Genomic DNA, 12,499 nt, shown 5'->3' with positions numbered 1-12,499 from the left:
AGCTTTGGCGAGCGTTCACAGGTCGACAAAAAATTTGGGATAGCTCGAAGAGCTGGAATTGCTCAGAATTTTGATTTGGGCTCATTTCGGCCTCCATTTCCACTACAAGCGGTACTGCACATGCGATTTCGTCATTTTGTGTAGAATTTCTGTCAGTGTCGTTTCCTGCATAACAGGTGTCTTATAGTCCTCTACGGTTTGTGCTATATAGCACAGGTTGTTCTCGCTCCGTTTCTAGTATTTTCGGGTAGTTTTCACATCAGGTGCAGCATTTACCATGGCTGACAACAACAACACAGATGTGTTCAAGATGTTTGCTGCTGAGGACAGGTTGGATGGGGACAACTACCCTATGTGGGCTTATATGATGCAACATGTTCTCATGTCAAAGGGTTTCTGGAACGTTGTGCAGGGCATTGATGTACGTCCTGGTTCTGAGGATGTAGGCGATGTTGAGGATGTTGCAAGTCTTGCTGCAAGGATTGCAGCTGTTAGAGTCGGTTTGCCTACGGCAGAATAAGCTCGTTGGGATGTTAAGGATGCGCAGGCTCATGCATTGATTGCGTTGTCTGTGAAGCGCACCATTGTTCCTCACATCCGTTCAGCAAAATCTGCAAAACAGGCTTGGGATATTTTAGCAGGTCTTTATGCAAGCCGCAATGAGGCTAAACTTGCTTTGCTGCGTAAAGAGCTGGAGTCGAAGATTATGCATGAGGAAGATGATATGGACACTTTCCTTGCTAGTGTCAAGAATATCAATGAGCAGCTTATTTCTGCAGGTGAAGTCATTTCAGACAGTTCCCTTGTGCAGACTGTTCTTGATGCCTTACCAGATTCCTACCAGACTTTTGCTAGTACTTGGAGACTGATGACCCAAGGAAATCCTGAAGTTGTCAAGTTTGATGCATTATGCACATTGCTGTTGCAAGAGTCACTTTCCAGAAAAAACAGGACTAGGCAGCGTGCAGTTGAACAGGCTTTTATTGCTCCTCAAAGAAAGTTTGGTAACAGCAATGCAGCCACTTCTTATGGTTCTGCTGCGAGTGGCAAAAATTATGTTCCTAATGCTTCTGTTTGCAGTACTTCGTCTGGCAATTCTGGTGATAAGGGCAAAAAGAAGATGCATTGCCATTATTGTAAAGCCAATGATCACTTGATCAAGTCGTGTCCTAAATTGAAGGCCAAAGAGGCTAAGAAGAAAGAGGGTGGTTCCACTGCAAATGCTGGTTCCACTACAAATGCAGCCATTGTTGAGTCTTCTGTGAATGGAGACTGTAATGCTGATGTTGATGCAGAATGGGCTTTTAGCGTAGAGTGCACTTACAATCCTGCTGTCCATGATGCATGCTTGCCAATCGGTGCTGCAGATTCACATGTGTGGTATTTCGACAGTGGTGCTACAAAGCACATTACCTCACATCGTGAATTGTTTACCTCTCTTGAGTCTGTCCCTCATGGGAATTCAGTCACTTGTGCCAACAACGCCTCTTATCTAGTTCAAGGAGTTGGAAAGATTGTGCTCACTGCTGCTAATTGCAGTTCCTTCACACTTGTTGATGCACTTTATGTACCTGGGATCAAGAACAATCTCTTGTCTGTATCCGCACTTGCTAGACTTGGACTTGTAGTCAAATTTATTGATGACAGATGTACAGTTCATGATCTCAGTGTTGGTGATGAATTTGTTGCTTCTGGCCTTTTGTGTCGTGGGCTGTATAAGCTCACTTTGTATGAAAAGTGTGGAAATTTTTTTGCAAATGCTATTGTAGATTCAAGGGCTATTTCAAATGCAAAACTTTGGCATGCACGTTTTGGTCATCTGAATTTTGCCAGTTTGCTGCGTTTGCAGAAATCTGATATGGTTGCTTCTTTACCGCCTCTTGAACCACCTGTCAAACATGTTTATGAAGGCTGTATTTTGGGTAAGATACAACGTTCTTAATTTCCAAAGGATGGTTCAGTTCGGGCCACATGCAGGTTGCAGCTTGTGCATAGTGATGTTTGTGGGCCCATGGAAACTCCGTCCTTCGGCAATTACCTGTACTTCGTGACTTTCATTGATGATTACTCCAGGCATGCATGGGTATTTCTGATTAAAGCGAAGTCTGAAGTTTTTATGTGCTTCAAAATTTTTTTGGCTATGGCTGAAAATGTCTCGAAATGTACTATGGGCACCCTCCGTTCCGATCGAGGGGGGCTGTATATGTCTCATGAATTTAATGCATTTCTGGCTAGGCGTTGGATAAAACACCAATGTACAGTGCCTTATACACCTCAGTAAAATGCTGTTGCTGAGAGGAAAACAGGTCATTGACGGAAATGGCACGATGTATGGTCAAGAGTCAAGCTTTGCCGCATTCTTTTTGGCTTGAGGCCATTATGTGTGCCACTTATGTACTTCACAGGTGTCCTACGAAAGCTTTGCAGTCTATTACTCCATATGAAGCATGGCATGATAGAAAACCTTCTATTGAGCACATGCGTGTTTTTGGCTGTTTGGCATATGCTTTGGTGCCACAAGTGCAGCGCAGAAAATTGGATGATAAGGCTGTCAAATGTATTTTTGTTGGTTATAGTGCTGAAAGCAAAGGTTACAGGTTGTATCATCTGCAAACAAAACGTATTCTGGTTTTTCGGGATGTAGTGTTTGTGGAAGATTCTGTTCAGCCCTTGCTGTCATGTACTAGAGACAGTAATGTAAGCTCACAGGACATTTATGACACTTTGTTGCCTCTTTTCCGTGGTGGAAATACGAATGTAAGTTCCAATTAAGCAAATGTACAGCCTATGGGGGTTTCTGAAAATGTTCTAGATCAGCCTATTACTGATGCAAATGTACATAATGTACTTGATGAAGAAAGGGCTGAAAATGAGCAGGCTAGAGGTATGCAAAATGGCTGGTGCACACTTTGCGTGACAGTAAATTGGATGCACCTTTGTCTAGTCGTACTCGTTCAGGCTCTCGCCATGCATCTTATGCATCAGATTGTTATGCTTTGGCTGTGTCTAGCTTACATGATGTTGAGGAGCCTCTGACTTTTGAGAAGCACAAAATTCAGAAAATTGGATGGCTGCCATGCAATTAGAATATGATGCACTTATAGAAAATGACACATGGACTTTATGTGATTTGCCTCCTGGCAAAAAGGCCATTGGTACGAAGTGGGTCTACAAGTTGAAACGGAGGCCGAATGGTGAGATCGATCGCCATAAGGCTCGACTTGTTGCAAAGGGTTATGCACAGCAAAAAGGCATAGATTATGAAGAGACTTTTTCTCCCACTTGTCGTATGACTACTGTGTGTTTTCTATGTGCATTGGCAGCTCATTTTGGTTGGGATGTACATCAATCAGACATTGTTACTGCTTTCTTGAATGGTGACATATTTGAGGAAGTTTATGTAACGCAGCCTCGCAGTTTTGTCATAAAAGGACAAGAGGACAAAGTGTACAAATGTAACAAGGCTTTGTATGGGTTGAAGCAATCTCCCCGTGCTTGGTATGAGAAAGCTGACACTCATTTGTTCAAACAAGGCTTTCGTAACTGTCCAACAGAAAGCACATTGTATGTAAAGCGTGAGGGTGATGTACTTCTCATTGTGGTTTTTTATGTTGATGATTTGCTGATCAATGGACCAAATGAGAGACATATTGCTGAATTTAAGGCTAATTTGAATGCTACTTTCAAGATGAAAGATTTGGGGCTGTTGCATCATTATTTGGGTATACAGTTTAAGCAGTGTGATGGTGGTATTGCCTTGTGTCAGAAAAGTTACATAGAGACATTGCTATGTAAGTTTGGACTTGAGGATTGAAAACCTATTGCCACTCCCATGGAAACAGGTTTGAAGTTGAGTCTACATGATGCTGGTGATCCTCCTGATGTCACTCTTTACCAAACTGCTGTTGGCTGCCTCATTTATGTATGCAACACTAGGCCGGAAATTCAGTTTGCAGTCTCACAGGTTAGCAGATTTATGCATAGCCCAGGGTCTAAGCATTGGCAGGCTGTCAAGAGGATTTTTCGCTACCTTAGTGGCACTTTACATCTTGGCTTGTTTTATCCCAAGGGGGGATCATTGCCGCCATACTTACATGCTTTTTCAGACTCAGATTGGGCTGGTTGTTTTGACACGCGAGTGTCCACAAGTGGTTTTTGTTTCATGCTTGGCAGTTCATGTGTATCATGGTTGAGCAAGAAGCAACCTACTGTGGCCACTTCGAGTTGTGAGGCTGAGTACAGGGCAGTCTTCACATCTACGGTTGAGTGTGTATGGCTCAGACGCCTTATGGATGATTTGGGCGTTTGATAGGACACTGCCAACACTATCTACACTGACAGTCAGAGCGCATTGGCAGTTGCGAGGAACCCAGTTTTTCATGCTCGCACAAAGCACATTGAGGTGCATTACCACTATGTCAGGGAGAGGCTCTCAGCAGGAGAGATCAGTTTGGCTTATATGCCAACACAGGACAACCTTGCAGATCTTTTCACAAAGGCATTGTCTCGTGAGAAGCTTGAAGCTTTCTGCAAAGCTTTGGGCTTACTCCCCTTTGTGGACTGATTTTGTCCTCAGGGCATGGAACTTCCCTTTACTCATGTGCCAGCTCTCGTTCACCGCATCACTCCAGGGGGGATTTGTTACCATATATATGTGGTATTGATGTGTGTGAACACACTAGGACCGCCGGGGCATTTTTTCCCTCTTTAGGAGGTTTTTTCCCCCGTGCATTGTATATACGCCCATCACTCTAGGGCTATCTATCTTTCCATTGCACACTAAGTAACACACTCTCTATTGAGTGCCTTGAGCTTCCTTCGTCTTCTCCAAGCTGTGTGTGTGTTTCTCTGCAACCCTAATTCCAACAAGAAATTCTTGTTGTAGCACATAGCACTTAGTTAAATACAACAAGCTATTGTTGTGTCATAGAACACTTAGATATCTAAGTGCTCTTTGCCACAACAAGAAGTGCACAATATAAGTGCTCTATGCCACAACAACAACTTGTTGTATTTATTTAAGTTCTTTGTGCCACAACAATAACTTGTTGTATTTATTAAGTGCTCGGTGACACAACAAGAAGTGCCTTATGCTTAAATAAGATCTCTATGCCACAACAATTACTTGATGTATTTATCTAAGTGCTTTCTGCCACAACAAGAAGTGACTCATGCAAGAACCGACGCCTAAATGTTTGTTAGACTATTAGCCTCATAGGCGTGCTTACTTGGTGAACCGATGCATAATTGACGTTTACCAAGTCAATACGCCTATGAGGCTGACAGTCTAATGGATAGTTACAAACCAATACTTTACTTTGATGCACTTCTTGTTGTGGCACGAGACACTTAGATAAATGCGGCACGTCTCAGTTGATGAGGCATATTTGTTACCATATACATGTGGTAGTGATGTGTGTGAACACACTAGGACCCCCGGGGCATTTTTTCCCTCTTTAGGAGGTTTTTTCCCCCGAGCATTGTATATACGCCCATCACTCTAGGGCTATCTATCTTTCCATTGCACACTAAGTAACACACTCTCTATTGTGTGCCTTGAGCTTCCTTCGTCTTCTCCAAGTTGTGTGTGTTTCTCTGCAACCCTAATTCCAACAATTGGTATCAGAGCAGGTCACGTCCTCTCTGGCTTAGTCGTCAGTTGCTCCAGCACACGCCTGCTCACTTTCTCCAATTTCAGTGAGCTTTGGCGAGCGATCGCAGGTCGACAAATATTTTGGGATACCTCGAAGAGCTAGGTCTGCTCAGAATTTTGATTTGGGCTCATTTCGGCATCCGTTTCCACTACAAGCAGTACTGCACATCCTATTTTGTCATTTTGTGCAGAATTTCTGTCAGTGCCGTTTTTTTCATAACAGGTGCCTTATAGTCTTCTACGGTTTGTGCTATATAGCACAGGTTGTTCCCGCTCCGTTTCTCCTATTTTCGGGCAGTTTTCACATCAGGTGCAGCATTTACCATGGCTGACAACAACAACACAGATGTGTTCAAGATGTTTGCTGTTGAGGATAGGTTGGATGGGGACAACTACCCTATGTGGGCTTATATGATGCAACATGTTCTTGTGTCAAAGGGTGTCTGGAACATTGTGCAGGGCATTGATGTACGTCCTGGTTCTGAGGATGTAGGCGATGTTGAGGATGTTGCAGGTCTTGCTGCAAGGATTGCAACTGTTAGAGTTGGTTTGCCTACGGCAGAACAAGCTCGTTGGGATGTTAAGGATGCGCAGGCTCATGCATTGATTGCGTTGTCTGTGAAGCGCACCATTGTTCCTCACATCTGTTCAGCAAAATCTGCAAAACAGGCTTGGGATATTTTAGCAGGTCTTTATGCAAGCCACAATGAGGCTAAAATTGCTTTGCTTCGTAAAGAGCTGGAGTCGAAGATTATGCATGAGGAAGATGATATGGACACTTTCCTTGCTAGTGTCAAGGATATCAATGAGCAGCTTATTTCTGCAGGTGAAGTCATTTCAGACAGTTCCCTTGTGCAGACTGTTCTTGATGCCTTACCAGATTCCTACCATACTTTTGCTAGTACTTGGAGACTGATGACCCAAGGAAATCCTGAAGTTGTCAAGTTTGATGCATTATGCACATTGCTGTTGCAAGAGTCACTTTCCAGAAAAAACAGGACTAGGCAGCGTGCAGTTGAACAGGCTTTTATTGCTTCTCAAAGAAATTTTGGTAACAGCAATGCAGCCACTTCTTATGGTTCTGCTGCGAGTGGCAAAAATTATGTTCCTAATGCTTCAGTTTGCAGTACTTCGTCTGGCAATTCTGGTGATAAGGGCAAAAAGAAGATGCATTGCCATTATTGTAAAGCCAATGATCACTTGATCAAGTCGTGTCCTAAATTGAAGGCCAAAGAGGCTAAGAAGAAAGAGGGTGGTTCCACTGCAAATGCTGGTTCCACTACAAATTCAGCCATTGTTGAGTCTTCTGTGAAAGGAGACTGTGTTGCTGATGTTGATGCAGAATGGGCTTTTAGCACAGAGTGCACTTACAATCCTGCTGTCCATGATGCATGCTTGTCAGTCGTTGCTGCAGATTCACATGTGTGGTATTTCGACAGTGGTGCTACAAAGCACATTACCTCACATCGTGAATTGTTTACCTCTCTTGAGTCTGTCCCTCATGGGAATTCAGTCACTTGTGCCAACAACGCCTCTTATCTAGTTCAGGGAGTTGGAAAGATTGTGCTCACTGCTGCTAATGGCAGTTCCTTCACACTTGTTGATGCACTTTATGTACCTGGGATCAAGAACAATCTATATCTGTGTCCGCACTTGCTAGACTTGGACTTGTAGTCAAATTTGTGGATGACAGATGTACAGTTCATGATCTCAGTTTTGGTGATGAAATTGTTGCATCTGGGCTTTTGTGCCGTGGGCTGTATAAGCTCACTTTGTATGACAAGTGTGGACAAAACTTTGCAAATGCTGTTGCAGATTCAAGGGCTATTTCAAATGCAAAACTTTGGCATGCACGTTTTGGTCATCTGAATTTTGCCAGTTTGTTGCGTTTGCAAAAATCTAATATGGTTGCTTCTTTGCCACCTCTTGAAGCACCTGTCAAACATGTTTGTGAAGGCTGTATTTTGGGTAAGATGCAGCGTTCTAAATTTCCAAAGGATGGTTCAGTTCGGGCCACATGCAGGTTGCACAGGTGTCTTGCATTGGCCAATACCCATCAGGAGGCTACCAGAAAGGTTTTTGTTTAAGACGTCAAGCCATGAGAAGGGGTCACAATGGAGGAAGATATTGGAGGAGAGAGTGCCAAAGAAGCTATTGTGCAAAAGGCACGGTAAAGAAGCCAGAGACATCGAGCGGTAGTGGTCTATCTTTGGAATTACGATAAAGGTTAAGGTGGGTAAGGGCCTTGCAATAAAGAAAGGAACTAAACCTGGGTAAGTTTCCAGAAAGGTTGTTGAGGGAGAGGTGAAGGGTAGAGAGCGGGGTGCTACAGGCAAAAGCAATGACCTAATTCTTAACAACACTAAAGAAGGCATGCCAGCAAGGTGCAACTCGTGTAGCTAGTCCAAAGCAACGAGCTCTGTGAGCGGGAAGAGGCACTACTCCACCAAGATGGAACAAAGAGTTATTCTCAAAGATGTGGAAAGGCAACGATTTAAGTTAGAAGCCAAATAAAAACAATGTTTGAGTGACCGATTATTGTCTAAGTTATTGACATTTATTTACGCCTACTCGTTGATGTGCCAAATTCCCATTAACATTTCATTTTTTAGAAATTGAAGGCACATAATACAATCAAAGAAAAAAATCAAAATATTTTGGTGGCTGCTTATTTGGGATGGTAAACTAAACTTGAAAGTACCTTTTAGTGAATCAAATTCAATCCTTAATATTGTGCAAACAATCTCTTGCTTTTTCATTGGTTAGCCTCTCCTTCTGCTTTGTAATACTAAGCAAAATGCTTGCACTAAAAAGATTATGAGATTTGGGGGACCTTGTCTCCTGAACCTTGTTAATATCTAAATTAAATTGCGTGACCACTAATCTTATTAATCTCGTGTCGGACTTGGCTCTTAGTGTTGCCTGGAGATTTTGGCTTATCCAATCTCTCTATTTTTGGCTTGCCCAAAGGGCTAGGCTGAGTGTTGCCTTGCGTTTTTGGCTTAGAGAGTTCTAAGGTTTATTTTCTTGTCCTAGCTAATATTTAGTTATTTGCTATTGGTAAAAAATGAGATGTTCTTGACATTATTGCAGAAACTCATCAAATACCCAATGGTGTGAGATTGATAGAGATGAGTGTGTAACCCGTCGTCCAGATGGAGAGAGAGAGAGAGAAAGAGGGACAGAGAGCCAGACATGTGGTGAATGGTGAGCTCTCAACCATTTTTTGGTAGCTCATTGTCGTTTAGTATATAAAGAGAAGTGTCCTTAACATCATTGCACACACTTATCAAATACTCAATGGTATGATGACCCCTTGTGAGTGCTCCAAGAGCAACTCGTTAATTTGTTTTAGTTGATTTGCAAGATCGTGAGCAATCAACTCCTCTTGCCACTTTCTACACGCTTCTCTAGATCTATTTTGGACTTCTCCTATTTGGATCCACTCCACTCCTCTCACCACTTTCTACACGTTTCTCTAGATCTATTTTGGACTTCTCTCCTATTTGGATACACTCCGCTCCTCTCACCACTTTCTACATGATTCTCTATATCTATTTTGGACTTCTCTCCTATTTGGATCCACTCCGCTGATACGACATACACACACCCACAATCTTTACCAAGGCTAATACCTAAGTGCAGCATACACCACTATTAGGGCATCCTGTTTAATTTTAATGTTGTCTTCTCCACTCTCTCTAAGCGATTGGAGTAAAAGAGTCAATAAGGGCCATAATAGGGGTTTTATTCTACTCACATATGTCAACTTGCATGTATCCATCTCAATTGGGCTTGTTTTATCGTAATCGTCGCACTCCAACTTTTGATTACACAAGAAGGGTGTGAAACTTGACAGCAATATTGGCAGCGAGGATTTCCCTTACATTTCATACTTGGGTGGCTCAGTGGTATCATAGAGCTAGATGACTCAGTGTCCTGGAAAAATCCCACTCTCTGTATTCTTGAAGCCACTCTATGTTAGCCTCTCTGAGCATGCTTTATAGGTTTCCTCACTTTTAGAGAAGCCACTCAGTCATAGATCTATCCTATCACTCTAGAATATCGTTATGCTCCTTTATCATGAAAGGGTCTAACTCTAGTGGAACTCCGCTCCCTGATGCTAGGTATTTCCTAAAGACACTAAATGCTAGTGGTGTTTATGCTCCTTTATCATGAAAGGGTCTAACTCTAGTGGAACTCTACTCCCTAATGCTAGGTATTTCCTAAAGGTACTAAATGCTAGCAGTCTTTCTATCGGGGTAGCGAATCTCTGGCAATGATACCCCTAGAGGAGTCAAATTTGATCGTCTTATTGTATATTACATCTACTAACTTCCATTGGGAAATCAATTGAATTGTTGTGTATGTATCAAGGTGGGTCAAAGGTTTAGGCTTTGGGTCACTGGGTGTGTGTTACAATCTCAAACGTTTCTATTTTGTAGGCATCTATGCAAAGAACCCTCTCATCTTTAGTGTACTCATCTATATAAGTCCCCTCCTCTGTTGAGGTGCTACACAACCACCCTATACACAATCCTCAATGATTATAATCGATGGAAGTTGTGGTGTGGAGGAGTTTTCCCAATATCTTCCACTTAACAAGGTCAGGCAGTTTGTTGACCCATTCGAGCGACATAAATTCTAGACCTCAATCATCTTAAACATCCAAATAATAGGCACTATGCTAGAGAGACTTATCTATTCCTGATTTCTAGCAACTAACAAACCCTAGGTACCATCATGCAAATTATATGCATCGGGGTGCCCCATAGCCAAACTAGCTGGCTCCTGATGGACGCATAAGAAATGATTGCCTTCCAAGCTTCGTAGTCCAACAAGCACATGTGGCCCCCCTAACAGGTATTGTCATGTCCTTATAGGAGCAAGACTTTCAAGGAAAACACTTTAATGATGCTCTTTTGAGGCATGTGATATTAAGAAAGGATTGGAAAATTTTGCATCAATTGTGAAAGATGACAAGCATAAATGCTTCCTAAACGCAACATATGGCTGAAAATTATGGCACCAAAGAGAGCACCCATTTTGGTAGTTGGTTGCTACATTGCTCATCATGATCCCCTCTTTTATGCTTGCATGGATAGAGATCATCCATTTTTTGATTTAGAGGAGGACATTGCTTATTTTAAAGGCAAAGGTGATGTTATTGTCTTTGGAGATATAAATGCTCACACAAAAACATTGCAACATGATACTCAACAATTTGATATGCCATACATTTGAAGGGAGTTGGCAAAAGCTCATTGGTATGATCATACTTCAATGGATGAGAAAGAGCCGGATCATTGTGAAAAGTTACTTTTACACTTGTGCAATAGCACGAGTATGCTCATTGCCAATGGTGTATCTTTGTGGAGTGGAGCCAATGGATTTACATGTAGAAAACATAATGGGGATAGTGTGATTGACTATATGATACTCTCTGAAGCCATCGTGTATTGCATAAAGAGTTTTATGCTTTGCCAATGGACCGCGAAATCAGACCATCCAACCTTATGTATTGAACTTGCATGGGGAGAAGCAACTAACCATGATAATCTCAGCCAAAGGGAAGAGAAGTTATCACTATGTATGAATTTCAAACGGACACCAATGTAGATTGAAATGGTTGAGAAAAAGTGATGGATGACAAAGCTTCAACATGATGCACCGTTAGAAACTAAATGGGAAGCATTCAAGAAAGTTATTTGTCGTGTGCCAAAGAATCCTTTAACATAAAGCATGTCCATGGTATCAACAAAGAGATCACGCAAAAGGTGGTGCAATAAAGAATGTCAAGATGCTCAAAAGTCCTTGATAAAGCTTGATGCAACTATGGACAAAGACAACTATCAAAGTCATTTGAAACCATACAAGGCATTGATTTAAAAGAAGAGAAGAAGATCGGAAGTAAAGCATCATTTTTTTCAAGTCCAAGAAAAGCCACATGCATGTGGAAGATTTTGCAAAAACATAAGGAGCAAGTGGGTTGAGAGTTTTGGTAACTTGAATCTTATGGATATGTACACACTTTGTAGGCAATTATATAAGCAACCAAATGATGGAGAGATGCCATTTTATGGTTCACTCCCATGTATGCCCTCTTTCTTTACTATTGAGAATGTGTGCACTGGGATTGAAAAATTGGCCACTCGCAGAGCAGGAGACCTTCAAGGTATCAAGTCAAAAATGATTAAATGGACGGAACATTTTACACACGAGTGGATGTGTGATATGTTCAACCTTGCACTTCAACATGGTATGCCTTGTGATTGGAGTACTAATTGGGTCAAGCCTTTGTATAAAGGGGGGATGTAATGAATGTAAATAACTACCGAACTTTGATGATTGGGTCTCTTATGGCAAAGTTGTTTGGGTGCATAATGGAGATAAAATTGAGTGATTGGATTGAAGAGAATGGAAAGCGTGCGAAAGGATAGCGGGTTTTGTCGGCGCCCCAGCGCCATTGATCATCTTGTTACTCTTAGTGTTCTCATGAAAGGAAAGTAGGTTGAAAGACAAGCGATTTTATTGTTGCTTTGTGGACTTTAAGAAAGCCTTTGATAAGATTCCACTTAATAATTTGTGGAGAAAGGATGAAAGAACTCCAAGTGCCAGTGAGAGCAAGAAAGAAAGAGAGAGATAGATCATTTGTAGGCATATGCTAAGTATGGGTGTGTGCTTGCGACAATTTATGTGTGTGTGTTGTGCTTGTGTGTGTATGAGCAATAGAGAGAGAAAGAGTATTCCCATGTAATGCAGCATAGAGAGAGAAAGAGAATGCTACCAGTTTGCTTACGAGCAGGAGAGATGGTTGATTGCATGGAGTTCTCATACTTGTGATAT

This window comes from Adiantum capillus-veneris, chromosome 26 (assembly GCF_014529385.1).
Source record: "Adiantum capillus-veneris isolate H3 chromosome 26, ASM1452938v2, whole genome shotgun sequence".
Lineage (NCBI taxonomy): Eukaryota > Viridiplantae > Streptophyta > Polypodiopsida > Polypodiales > Pteridaceae > Adiantum > Adiantum capillus-veneris.
This window is presented reverse-complemented; position numbering follows the sequence as displayed.